The sequence below is a fragment of the Eumetopias jubatus genome, unplaced genomic scaffold, assembly GCF_037043125.1.
Source record: "Eumetopias jubatus isolate StellerSeaLion01/CBP00866 unplaced genomic scaffold, mEumJub1_p1.0 scaffold_14, whole genome shotgun sequence".
NCBI lineage: Eukaryota > Metazoa > Chordata > Mammalia > Carnivora > Otariidae > Eumetopias > Eumetopias jubatus.
In genome coordinates this window covers 50,687,043-50,700,701 of record NW_028274820.1, presented here as the reverse complement: position 1 = coordinate 50,700,701, position 13,659 = coordinate 50,687,043, and the positions used below count along the sequence as shown (strand labels likewise).

The 13,659-nt window shown below is 41.4% G+C and overlaps 1 pseudogene; it reads right to left on the bottom strand.

Annotated features, from left to right (window-relative positions):
- Positions 1–4,480: 4,480 nt before the first annotated feature.
- On the bottom strand, positions 4,481–13,381 carry LOC148162510 (uncharacterized; annotated as a pseudogene).
- Between the last annotated feature and the right edge of the window lie 278 nt (positions 13,382–13,659).

Sequence of the window (13,659 nt, the reverse complement as noted above, 5' to 3'; positions counted from 1 at the left end):
ATTGCCGCTTACCCCAAAGTAGCAGGTTTCACTTCCCTGCAAGCTCAGAGAATTGTTCCAACAATCCAATCACCTTCTTGTGTAGGAACCAAGGCATCTCACCCTCTTGTTACTACAGAGTCTGCCTCCCAAAGGCCCTGGCTGTTCACTGTCTTCCAGAGCACAATCCCCATGTAGTGCTGCGTGGCCTGCAGTGTCCTGTCCCCTGGGCTGTGAGGACAGGGAACTGATAAACTGCTGTCAGTCACATCTCTCCAGAGTCAGGTGTCATGCATTTGGTCATCCCCAGAAGCCCGGGTTGGGGGCGCCCTCTCTTCCCAATGAGTTGAAGAGAAGGCAGTGAACCAGGTGCCGCCAGGTATGTGTCCAGCCACGTAAAGGGGCTGGGCTGGGAATGGAAAGCCAGCACACGAAGAGTGGTAGAATTGGGAGAAAATGGGTGAGGGGTGCATGCAGACTTAGTTTCTGGCTCCATCACTACTGAGGTTCTGCCTTTCCAGCAGTTTTTCCTCTTTTTTTTTTGCTTCTCCTTGCTTGATTAGGGTTTCTTTCAAGGACATCCAAGAGTTCAGACGGATGCAAACAGCAAGGGAAAAGAGGGGGAAGAAGGAAAAGAAAAGAAAGAAAAGTTGTACATGGTGAGTTGGAATAGAGAATCAGTAACAGTCACCTCAGTGCTAATCAGTGAAATCAATATTTGGTTGCCTTTATTTGAATACAAATCAATGGCCTTGTATTTACTTAATGTGTGTGACTTGTATATTCCTTTTAGAATGAGAAGGTACATAACAGGTGTTGAAGGCTAGTGATAATCCAATACCATGAACAAGGAAAAAAAGGTCTCTAGAAACATAAGGTATATTCTATAGTGGGATAAGGCAGATATCACTTTCCTAACAATCACCCCATGTGGAAAGTCAAGTATTAAGAAATTAGAATATAACCTGTCAAGTAGTATTTATACTTAAAAGCACTGAAATTCTTATTGGAAGGCTCCTGGTTTTTCTGTCTAGAAAATGAAGGGGTCTTAAAGTTTATATGCTGATGATCATTAGAAAAAAATTTTTTTTTATTGAGGTGAAATTCACATAAACATCATTTAAAAATGAGCATTTTAGGTGGCTCAGTCGGTTAAACGTCTGCCTTTGGCTCAGGTCATGATCCCAGGGTCCTGGGATCAGCCCCATGCTGAATCGGGCTCCCTGCTCAGTGGGGAGCTTGCTTCTCCCTCTCCCTCTGCTTGCTGATCCCCCTGCTTGTGCTTGCTCTCAATCTCTGTCTCTATCAGATAAATAAATAAATAAATAAATAAATAAAATCTTTAAAAAAATGAACAATTTATTGGTATTTAGTACGTTCACCATGTTATGAAAGCATCACCTCTCTCTGGTTCTAGAACAGTTTCATCATGCCCAGAGGAAACCACATTCCCATTCGGTAGTGATTCCCCGTTTCTCCCTCCCTGCTACCTCCCTCCCACCCTGGTAACCAATAATCTACTCTTTCTTTATGGATTTACTTGTAGATATTTCATATAAATGGAATAATATAGGTAGGTCTTTTTTCCCTCAGAAGAACGTTTTGGAAGTTCATACATGTTTTACAATGTATCAAAAATTCATTCCTTTTAAAGCTAAATAACATTCCTAAGTAATATTGATATACTACAGTTTGTTTTCTCACTTACTGTTGGTGGATACTTGGGTTGTTTCTATCTTTTGGTTGTTGTGAATAACACTGCTGTGTAAATTTATTTGTAAATCTTTGTTGGAACACTTGTTTTCAATTTTTTTGTTGTATGCCTAAGAGTGGAATTACTGGGTCAAGGGTAATTCTGTTTAACTTTTCAAGGAGCCATCAAACTATTCTCTACAGTGGCTGCACCATTTTACTTCCACCAGCAATGTATGAGGGTTTGAATTTCCCTGTTCCTTGTCAGCACTCAGTATGGTTTGCATTTCCCTAAGGACTAAAGATGTTGAGAGTCTCTTCATGTGCTTGTTGGCCATTTGTGTATCTTCCTTAGAGAAATGTCTATTCAAGATTTTTGCCCATTTTTACGTTGTTTTGTTTGATTATTTGGTTTTGGTTTTTGAGCTCTAAGAGTTCTTTATATATTCCTAAGACTAGACCCTTGTCAGATACAGAACTGGCAAATATCTTCTCCCATTCTCCAGGTTATCATTATAACTCGATGATTTTCTACATACTGTTTCTTCCCCTTCTCTAATTAATACTAATTAGAACTTATCCTATGCATATTACTATTGAGTATTCTTTTTTATACTTTATCATTATTTTTTATTTACTTTTTTAAAATGATTTTATTTATTTATTTGAGAGAGAGAATGAGAGAGAGAGAGCACATGAGAAGGGGGAGGGTCAGAGGGAGAAGCAGACTCCCCGCCGAGCAGGGAGCCCCATGCGGGACTCGACCCCGGAACTCCAGGATCATGACCTGAGCTGAAGGCGGTCGCCCAACCAACTGAGCCACCCAGGCACCCTAAAATTTACCATTTTATTCACTTTTAAGTGTACAGTTCAGTGGCATTAAGTACATTTACATTGTTATATAACCATCACCATCATCCATTTCCAAAAACTTTTTTCATCTCACAAACTGAAACTCTGAACCCATTAAGCAATAACTCCCCTTCCCCCTAGCCCTGGCAACCACCATTCTATTATCTGTCTTTATGAATTTTATCCTTATAATGAGAAGTTTGGTTAAAGCACAAATGAGTTAGAATAGGCAGGACATGACCCTACCTCCCTGGGCACAGTTTTTGGTCCAAATGTGGGGACCTAAATGTAACTAGATTTCACAACCTAGCCACAAGTACTGGTCCACCACAGAAGCCAGTACAACCAGAGTTTTTGCCTAAAATCTTTTTATTGTCTTATCATTAAGCTATTAGTGTATGAGCGTAGAAGCTGCTATTAGCCATGTTTCTACATAGAAAGTGGATTTACAGTAGAAGAGAATACAGCTAACATACAGAACAAGAGAAGGTCAAGTCTAATGGTAGTCCCCCCTTGCCACTAGCTCCACACCTGCTTTTGGTTGACTGCAGTTTGGTTATGCAAGTCAGTATACTTTCCTTTTGATTTAAGCTAGTTTGCATTAGATTTCCCTACTTTAAATCAAAAGTCCAACCAAGTTTGTTGATGTGGTAATACTATCGTGAGGGTGAACCTCACAATGTCATGGCATTTTCACATATATGTGTTATTTCTTGGTTCTACGTCTGGCCCACACTGACCCTAATTTTTACTGTAACACTTGCCTAGAGCTTATGCCTACTGACCTCTCTGCCCCTCCCCTCCACTAAATTAATAACTGAAAGGAAAATGTGAAATTATTTCTGGTAGCATTGTATCTTTCTCTTTCTCTCTAAAAATCTACATTACAGTAATTGGATAACTGCCAGAGCTTGAAGTACAGCTGCATTTTTGAATTAATTAAATATCATAATCCTGTTTGCAGCTTCTGTCAGTAACTGGAATGAACGTTATAGAAAGAGCATTTACTAAAAGGAATGTGTCGTGTAATTTAATGTATGCTAAATGTAGGTGGTCTAAAAACTATTTCACTGCATTCCTACTTTTGCTCATAAACTTTAAAAATTCTGTCACTAAAGTGTGAATACCGTTCAACAAAAGGAAGTCAACTAAGCCCTTTATATAACATTATTTTAAATAATCTTTTCTATATTTTCGAAGTCAGATTGTATAGTTAGTTAATCCATCTACCTATTATAATATTAGGTGGTGAAAAATGTCCTGCATCCTGTCTCTATACATTCTTTTTCAATTTCCTTTTGTTGACTTTTGTTATATTTTGTATCATAGCTTTAGTAACTAGGATGTCTTTGGGTGAAGAAAATCCCTTATTTCCGATCTTTGTCATTTGCAAATTAGTGACTCAAAGTATTACATGTGCACTCCCATAATTGTTTATCTTGGTGTGGCCCATGCTGAATATTATTGCTACTATCAAAATTATTTTGTTCTTTGACATGATCTCTTGCTTTTTTTTTTTTTTTTTGGTTATGTTTTCTCTAAAAGTTCAGGAATTGCTTGTCGGAAATCCTTTGACAAGAAAATTTACCAAGGACGTTACTGCACTGGTAAACTTGACAGTTTCTTTGCTAGGAAATTCTAGCTTCCAGAGCTTAACTTCTTCTTACCCTACAGCTATTTTTTTCCTCCTGCATCATTGTCTTCATATACTATTCTTGTTTGAATAAACTGTTTTTTATTAACTTCATTTTATTACTTTGATATGGATCACACCTAAACTGTACAGCAATGGTAACATAACAAGTTCACACTTTGTATTAATTAAGATAATTTAAGAAGCTTTATTTAACTGATAGAATGACCCTGAGGCTGTCATTTCGAACTCCACCTAGGAGAGACCCATCGGAAAATCACAGTCAATTATAGTTTTTTCCTATGGCAGCTCCCATACCCTGGATCATATCCTGTTTATCTGTAAATGCTCTTGATTGTTCCTTCCAGTAACCCTGAGTGTAAGTTCCTCTGATTCATCATGCACAGGGCCACTAGCAGACTCACTGTCAGGGACAGGTGTCAGCTTTGGAGTAAAGAGATTATCATCAGTTATGATGTTTTTATTATAATATCAGGACCCTAAGCTTTACGTGTTTAAACAGCATGGAAATATCTTGCGTCCATTAACAAGAAGTCCAGGGGGAGATCAGTTCTAGGCTCTAAATAGTCAGGACCAGAGCTCTAGATCTCTGCTCGTTTTAAATCCTACACTCCTCGGGGCGCCTGGTGGCTCAGTAGGTTAAGCGTCTGCCTTGGGCTCAGGTCATGGTCCCAGGGTCCTGGGATCGGGCCCCGCATCAGGCTCCCTGCTCAGCGGGGAGGCTACTTCTCCCTCTCCCTCTGCCTGCCGCTCCCCCTGCTCGTGCTCTCTCGCTATCTCTCTATAAAATAAACAAATAAAATAAATCCTGCACTCCTCTATGTTGGCTTTCTTTTCAGGTTTTCAGTTAGCCTTTCCCCTTACGAGACAGTAGTAGCAGCTCCAGGTATACATTCTGATATGTCACTACTGAGGGGAAGAAGAGGACTTCCTTCATGTTCACCTTAGGAGAGGGACAACGTTTTCCTGAATGCTTCCCTTCCACGTGTCCTTGGCCAGAATAGGGTCACATGCCCACCTAAAATCAGTCACTGGCAGGGGGAGTGGTATTGCTAGGATCGGTAGATAATCCAGATCCACTCCGATGTGTTCTCAGGTTGCCCTGCCAGGTGGACTCATCCCTCACTTTGTTTGGAAGCGTATAGTTCACACTCATCTGCCTGGACTCCCACATAGATGCACATAGATGCCCTCCTCCCCCTGCTAGAGCTTCTGCACCACCCACTGGCTGCACTTCTTCCACAAGGACATGATCCTCATGTGGCTTGAACTCTCACACTGTACACACTTGTCTTCCCATCTACCCTCTCCCAACCCCTGCGGCTGCTCCGGCAATGGGCCGAGGCTCTGAATCCTTGTATGGGCCCGCTGTAGGGATGGACACCTCCTTTACTCCCTTGGGTTCCAATACCCGTGCCCTCCTTCATCCTGCGGAGACTGACTGCTGGCCCAACAGTGTTCTGTTCCAGAAAGAGTTAAACTTTGCTCAATGCAATTTTTATAACAGTCTATTTAAAGAATAACAAATAGCTATCTATTTAAAGAATGGCAAATAGCTATGTACAAAGTAGTAAAAAAAAAAAAGCAATGAGATTTTTCCACTCACAGGAAAAAAAAGGTGTCAGAATAGAAAGCTGCAATAGTGCGTGCACCCTGTCACTATAGTACAGACAGCTAATAAGTGTGGTTTCCATACATTAAGACAAATATATAACTATTTCCCCACCCATCAGCAGTATCTCAAGTTATAGAAATGGAGAATAGCAATTTCAAAGGACATTTTAACTTTTAAAACTGGTTAGTGATCCCTGTAAGTTGGAAATAGAATAAGAATGTGGTCTCGTTGGCCCCCACGCTGAATTTAAAAGAAAATAGTTGCTTTTTTTTACGAGTTAATGTCACGGTACCTCTGATCAGTCCCCAGCATAAGTGCGTTGCAAGGAGGCAACTTTGAGCGGCAATTAATCTTTGAGGTTGCAACGTTACCTGCAAAATTTCCCCAACAGGCTCTTTTTACAGATGAGTGCCTACAGATGTGGCTCAGAGGGTTAAGTACCTGGTGCAGGGTCACACATCGGGGAAGTGGAACAGGCACGACCCACTCCCGGGCAGCCTGGCTCCTTTGCCCTTCCTCTCTGGAGTGTGTGCTGATCTGTGGGAAAAATACCTGACTGCGGTATTATCTTTAATAGGAGAAAACTGGGAAGTAACTGTAGAAGAGAAAGGATTAATGAATCATCCGTTCTGTGGAAATGAAACAGCTATTGAAGAATGATGCAATCAAGTCGCATTTATTGACAGGGAAAAATGTTTAGTTTATCACACAATGTTTGCTGTAAAAACTGAGTAAGGACCATCTACGGATTATAAAGAGAACCATTTGGATAAACTCATAAATGCCCAAAGCAGGGTAGAAAGATTCCAGCCAAATGTCCACAGTCTGGTGGACAGTCTGGTGAGGAGAGCAGAATTTGGGATATGAAAAGAGGAATGTCAGGGGATGGAGGTGTATCAACAGAAAGGAAAGGTTGAACAGGTCAGCTGAAGAAGAATGCTCAGGAGGTCTATGCTATTCGGAGGATGGGGTAGATCCCACAGGCTAGAGGCGAGGGCTCTCATATCTCAGTTTCATGCAGGGAGATCAGCTGCCCAGACCAGCTCCAAGGTGATATCAGGCATATCTAGGCCAGGTGTGCTCAGCTGGGTCCCTCATCTTTTCAGGGTTAGCAGGAACCCTGTGCCTACCAGCCCATCTCAGATAAATGCTGCACAGAGCTTGGAACCGTGGAGGGTCCCTCACCAGATGGAAAAGCTCAAATGGGTCCCAGAGACTCAGCTGTCCCTTGTGGAGCTTCTGTTGTGGATTGGCCAGCCCTCACTCATGAAAGGTCTACTCAAAATCTTCTCATCTGGCTTCAGGAGAATTCAGGAACCTCCATCATGTTCTGGGAAGGTGGCTGGTGTGGGGGCCCTCACACAGCATTGAGACTCAGTTCTTGGCGTGGGAGTGAGTGGCTAGGGTTAATTTGACAGTCTCTTGCTTTTGAACCGTCGTCAGAAAGTTTCTTTCTGACGACGAGGACCAACTTCCAGAATTTCAGGTCAAATAGGTGAGTCTTGGAGCCCTTCTGTCATAGTAACTTCTTCTGTTTTCATATCAGTTATCATACGATGTTCCTTGTCAACATATGAGTAACACTGGGCCTCCCTGCTGGTGTTAAACTGCACAAGGGCAGATCTTGTCCCCATGCAGCCAAGAACCTGAGCCCAGGATCAGAGGGAAGACTCAGCCTGGCCCTTCTGAGGCCTCTCTAACTGGTCACAAGGTCCACAAAATAGTTGGGAGAGTCCTGGGGACTGGTAAAGGGGGAAGGTCCCCATGTTTGAAGTCTACATTGCTACCCTCTGACGGTGGCCCCAGGTGGGAGAGGATAGAACTCCAAGGCTTCTCCCAAGATGGTAGTGTGGTTATCCTCATATGCTTTCATCTCTTAGCAAATTCACTACTCAGTTTCAGCATTTTCCTAAATCAATCTGTTTAGCAAATATCATTTTGGGTAAAATTTGATAACCTATGGAATTTAGAAACTTGATGAAATTGAAACAGAAATAATTTTATGGAGAAAAAAGTCCAATTGGGGTTGTGTTAAATTTATAGATTAATATAGGAAAAATTCAGATCGATATAAATTACTGTGATTTCCCATCCAGGTGCAGGAGCATGAAATCTTACTTGATTTGAGATCGATATCTCGGAGGTCAAGATCATCTTCTTTGCTTCGCGCCCCCCCCCCACCCTTTTTTAAATTTTTAAGGCTGACTTGGCTATTTGTGGTTAAACATGGGATATTGGGCATAGTCCATGACAGAATTTGTACTTGATCTTAATTGGGGTAAGCCTTCTGGAGCAATTTGAGGAAGTGGTGATAGCATTATTCCAATATCTTTGGTGAATCCTTTGACTCTGGAAGTTTCTTATGTGGTGATTTTTGAAATAATGAAGAGCAAGTTAGCCATAGTGATTTTATTAAATAACATTACCATTAGCTCTCTTCTTTCTGTCCATTCTTACTTCTCACAAGAATTTTATTTACCCAAAAAAATCTGCTTAAACTCTCCTATAATACAAGCACTGTTTTAAGCACTAGGGACTTAAATAAAAAATAAAAATCTCCTTAAGATTACATTTTAGTGAATACAACTCAGTGATACAACATGAGGTATCTTTGTCCATAGTTGGGTCTGTGAAAAACAGGAAGAAGTTGACTCTTTCCCAGTGAAGGTGTAGTACCCTTTGAGCCGTGTGTCTTATTTCTGCCCCCCAACCCCACCCCCCGCCCTTTGCGGCACGTGGTTAAATTCTTTGCTCTCTTCTGATTGAATGGGGCCAGGTGACTAATAATTGCTGATGAGTTGTAAATAGAAATAATTTGGGTCACTTCTGGGTGGGAGCATTTAGATGGCAGTATAATATCATCCAGGATGCTTATTTTGTCGACATGAGGGTGGGCGGCATTTGAGATGGTGGCTGCTTCATCAGTCTGGGCTCCCGAAGGACAACTACACAAAAAGACAGCTTCCCCCTTAGCTACTCCCAACCGATGAGAGGACGAGAGTATGGCTGAGACATTTTGCGATACTTATCTTCTGAGATTTTGGGGGGGAGGCATTGTTTGTCACTGCAGGATAGCTCAGCCTACACCCACTGATACAACACGTTTGAAGGAAAATGAAGTGAAACATTTTATGAGGACCTGCAAGCCCGCCAGGTGCAGAATTATACTTGTACAGCACAAGTAGGCAGATACTGATCAGCCTTTGTACAATATTCCTTCCACTAGAATGCACTGGAATCATCTAGTAACTGTCTCTTGTCTTTTCCATTTTCCTGTTCCTGATCAGTGGCCCCACATTCTGTGCTCACAGCTCTGGGTCCTTCCCTATTTACTGCCTGAGATCCTCTCTTCATACACTTTGTAACACTGTTGAATTGGATCTGGCTTTGACCTTTTATTGTGAATACACCTATTTCTGGTTTCAGTCTTTTTTAAAAGAGTTTATTTATTTATTTGAGAGAGAGAGAAAGCACATGAGAGGCGGGGAGGGTCAGAGGGAGAAGCAGACTCCCCGCCGAGCAGGGACCCCAATGTGGGACTCGATCCCGGGACTCCAGGATCACAACCGGAGCCGAAGGCAGTCACTTAACCAACTGAGCCACCCAGGCGCAGTCTTTCTATGTGCTACATTGTGCCAAGTACAACATGAACATCTTTTTTTGCAGCCAAAAAGGACAGTTTAGATGACATGTTAATTTATCTGAGTGGGCTAAGGTAATGCTACTTTGTTCCAATGCATGTTGATACACTTAGGCTGACTATCATTTCCAGCATTATTACTTTATTAGTAAATGATATTTTAGTTATCTATGTCCTGTCCACTTTCCTCCATAGTTTAAATGAATGGGGGATTGGTAATAGTGGAGGACCACTTAGGCAACTAGAACTCTGGGGTATGTTTTGAGGGCAGTTTTTTCAATATTGGCTGTATGATAAAAATCGGGAGATCTAAAAGATCCCAGAGCCCAGGCAGCACCCCAACTGATTGCAATGGAATCACTGAGGCCAGGACTTTGGCATCAGTATTTGTTAAAGCTGGCCCCACCCCTTGACTCTGATGGACAGTCGAGGTTGAGAATCACTCTTTTAGACATTAGTGCTGGGTCGGATGAAGGCAGGTAACCTCCGTAACTAGCAGCAGGAGGACCGAGAGAACAAGGTCTAGGAGATAATGTTTTGCAGGGCCTCCCAGCAAAGACTGACCTGCCATAGTGTTGCTCCTGACATGCATCGAAGCTGGGCTCAGACCCACCTGAAGACTGCCAGGATTCTGTAATTCGTGCGGGCTTCTTCTCTCTCTTGCTGCAGCCAGAGCATGAAAAGCTACTAGCAAATATTTAAAAGTCACATCTAGGTGAATAGAATCATACTGCAAAGTCCAATGAGAGAGAGGCAAAGCCTGAAGTATGAAAAATCGGGAAGACACTGGAATGGAGTCGGGGAGTTGAGCAAAGGTGAGAGGGAAGGATGGAATTCCCACACCAGGCTACAGCTAGTCTGGGGAGACCCAGGTCCGTTGTTGGGACAGCCACCGTCAGAGAGTATGCTGAGCCCGGGCTGGGAGGAAAGAGCAGATGGCATGGGGCAGAGTTTGAAATAGAAGCCAATCCTTAACAAGGAATAAGAACAGCCTTCTAGCAAAATTGCTTCTGTATTTATTCTCCTTGAATAATACAATTGGGCTATATTACAGGGTTTTTTAAGGCAAAGAATAGTGTTCATTTATGAGGGAAAAAACCTCAAGCAGTTGAATATCTCATAAAAATGACCCATCTTAGGGAGAAAGTAACCTGAGTCTACCTAGATATTTGTACCTCAATGTAATTCTACTAGGGTATGTTAGGGGTAAGTGTTTTCTATTTTTGAAGTATAAAGTATCTTTATACTCTATAGTATCTACTTCCATGCTTATGTGCTTTTCCTTTCTCCCCCCTAACATCCTTTTTACCCCCTGACACTTTCTCTCCTTTTTTCTCATCTTTCTCTAGCCTTCTGCATTTTTTTGGTTCCCTGCCTGCTACAGAGACTCCACCCTCCAGATCAGCACACTGGGCAGCACTTGCCCTAACTTCTGCTCATTTATTCTGTTCATCATCACTACCACCCTTTCTGGCCACTTGTGTCTCTTCTCTAATCTCAAATTCTTGCCTCTGTCAGGAGGCTTTGCCTAATCCGTGAGACCTCATTTCTCTGTGGCTTCCACAAGACCCCTGAGAAGCCTGAAGCTGCAGCTAAGTCTCCCCAGGACTCCTTGCAGTGACTTACCCAATGAAGCTTTGTTTAGCCTTCCCAAGAAGTGAGGCACTTGTGCCCTCCATGTTTAGGGAAAGCTCCTGCTTGTCTACAGAGGCTGATGGAGCATGCTCCTGGAACCTGAAATCTACAATCCCCACTTGAGAGTGTCATTATTTCCTCTCCTTGATCTGCTTGCTTCGGATCTAGTAGATCCTCTCCCTGTTCTGTCTCTTCCAGTCATAGGCAGATCCTGTCAGAAATCTGTCTGGGCATGATTCCCTTGATGCTTTGTCTCTATATACTGTAGTGAAAAAAAAATGGCGATTTTTTAGGTAGAGGAGGCTCGGGGCAGCTCCCACATTCATTCTGCCTCTGCGTCTCACTCTTTGATGTCCTGGGACCTCTTGCTTCCTCTCTGTCTGCTGTCTCCCCAACCCCTGCCATTAAATGAAGATTCCTAACTCGGTGATGAGGGGAAGTTGGGGTAGGAGGGAGAGAATACAGAATCTCTCAGAATCCCTGGAAGTGGGAAATCATTTAAAAACTTTTCACTATTATAAGATTACTGTATATTTTTAAAATAAACAAAAAGTCTTGCTTTTTAAAAAAAAAAGTTATGCTCCAGTAATTTTATATTGGCTAACTGCAAAAATTTTTAAAGGAATCTCATTTTTCTCAAAAGAGAGTCAATTTTGTTACTGGTCAGTGTAAAATTCCTTACTTGGTTCACATTTGTTACAAAATAGATCATTAAATTCTTAACATCTTATTAAAGAAATACTTTATAGATGGCATTTTGTACATCTTATTACATCATTCAGGGGACCTACAATGTCTTCTGACTTCTTGGTGATCTTTTTTTTTTTTTTTTTAGATTTTATTTATTTATTTGTCAGAGAGAGAGAGAGAGAGCACAAGCAGGGGGAGCTGTAAGGCAGAAGGAGAAGCAGGCTTCCTGATGAGGAAGGAGCCCAATGTGGGACTCAGTCTTAGGACCCTGGGATCATGACCTGAGCCAAAGGCAGATGTTTAAGCGACTGAGCCACCCAGGTGTCCCTGTTTTTGGTGATCCTAAGAAGGATCTGCAGATTCAGGAGTCACCAGCCAGATGATCCTGTTGTAACATTCTTATCCACCTTTGCCCTAAAGGTTTAGTGCCTTTGATATTGCCTAATTTCTTTATTCCATCAAGGGTTGCAAAATGGTGACTTTTCTTGCAGTCTCTCTGTATTTATTAGCTCTCTGTATTTATTAGCTCTATAAATAACTTTCTCTTGTCAACGATGTGTTACCCAGAAATACCATTCGTACCAGCACAACAGAAAAAGCGCTTTATGTTTTTCAATTTATTGATTCATTTTCAGAACGGTGGATTGGTAGTAGAAACCTCCAAGGATGACCAATGAGTTTTTCTTAAAGTTTTAGTATGAATTCATGGATTTTCACATGTTTCAATCCACTATAGTCATTGTTATTTTTCATTCTACTGTCATTATAGTTCACAAAACAGTATATTAAGTTTTTCCAAATTTTCTTGTCTGGTGGGCATACACAGGTAACACAGCAGAAAATCTTAAGGTCACCTGTGTGTCAGACTATGATGAGTAAGGGTTGGTAGTTGTTTTATGTTTATGAAAATGGGCCTGGGTATGGTAAAAAACTAATGATAAGATTATGGTAAAAGGTAATGGACATATGGGTATTCACCATAAAATTCTTTCAACTTTGCTGTAAGTTTGAAAATTTTCACAATTAAGAAAGTAAATGACTTGGATATTAAGTTAATACTCTGAAATAAATAAGCGGGACTACATCAAACTAAAAACCTTCTACACAGCAATGGAAACCATCAACAAAATGAAAAAGCCACCTACAGAATGGGAGAAAATGTTTGCTGCTCCTATATCTGATAAGGGGTCAATATGAAAAAAAAGAACTCATACAATTCAAAAGCAAAAAAGCCAAGTGATCCAATTTAAAAATTGGGCAGAGGACCTGAATAAACACGTTTCCAAAGAAGACATAAGATGGCCAACAGGTAAATGAAAAGGTGCTGAACAGCAGTAATCGTCAGGGAAATGCAAATCAAAATCGCAGTGAGATTTCGCCTCATACCTAATAGAATGGCTATCATCAAAAAGATAAGAGATCTCAAGTGTTGGTGAGGACATGGAAAAAAGGTAACTCTTGTACATTATTGGTAGGAACATAAATTGGTGCAGCCACCATGGAAAACAGTGTAGAAATTCTTCAGATTAAAAATAGGACTACCATATGATCCAGCAATCCCACTTCTGGGTATGTATCCAAAGGAAATAAAAACAAGATTTCGAAGGGATACTTGAACTCCCATGTTTACTGCAGCATTATTCGTAATAGCCAAGATATATAAACAACCTGAGAGTCTGTCAACAGATAAATGGATAAAGAAGATGTGGTATATATATATGCAATGGAATATTATCCAGCCACAAAGAAGAAGGAAACCCTGCCATTTGGGACAACGTGGCTAGACCTTGAGGGCATTATGTTAAGTGAAATAAGCCAGACAGAGAAAGACAGATGCTTCATGGTGTTGTTTCTGTGTGGAACCTCATAGAAACAGAGAGTAGAAAAGTAGTTACCAGGGGC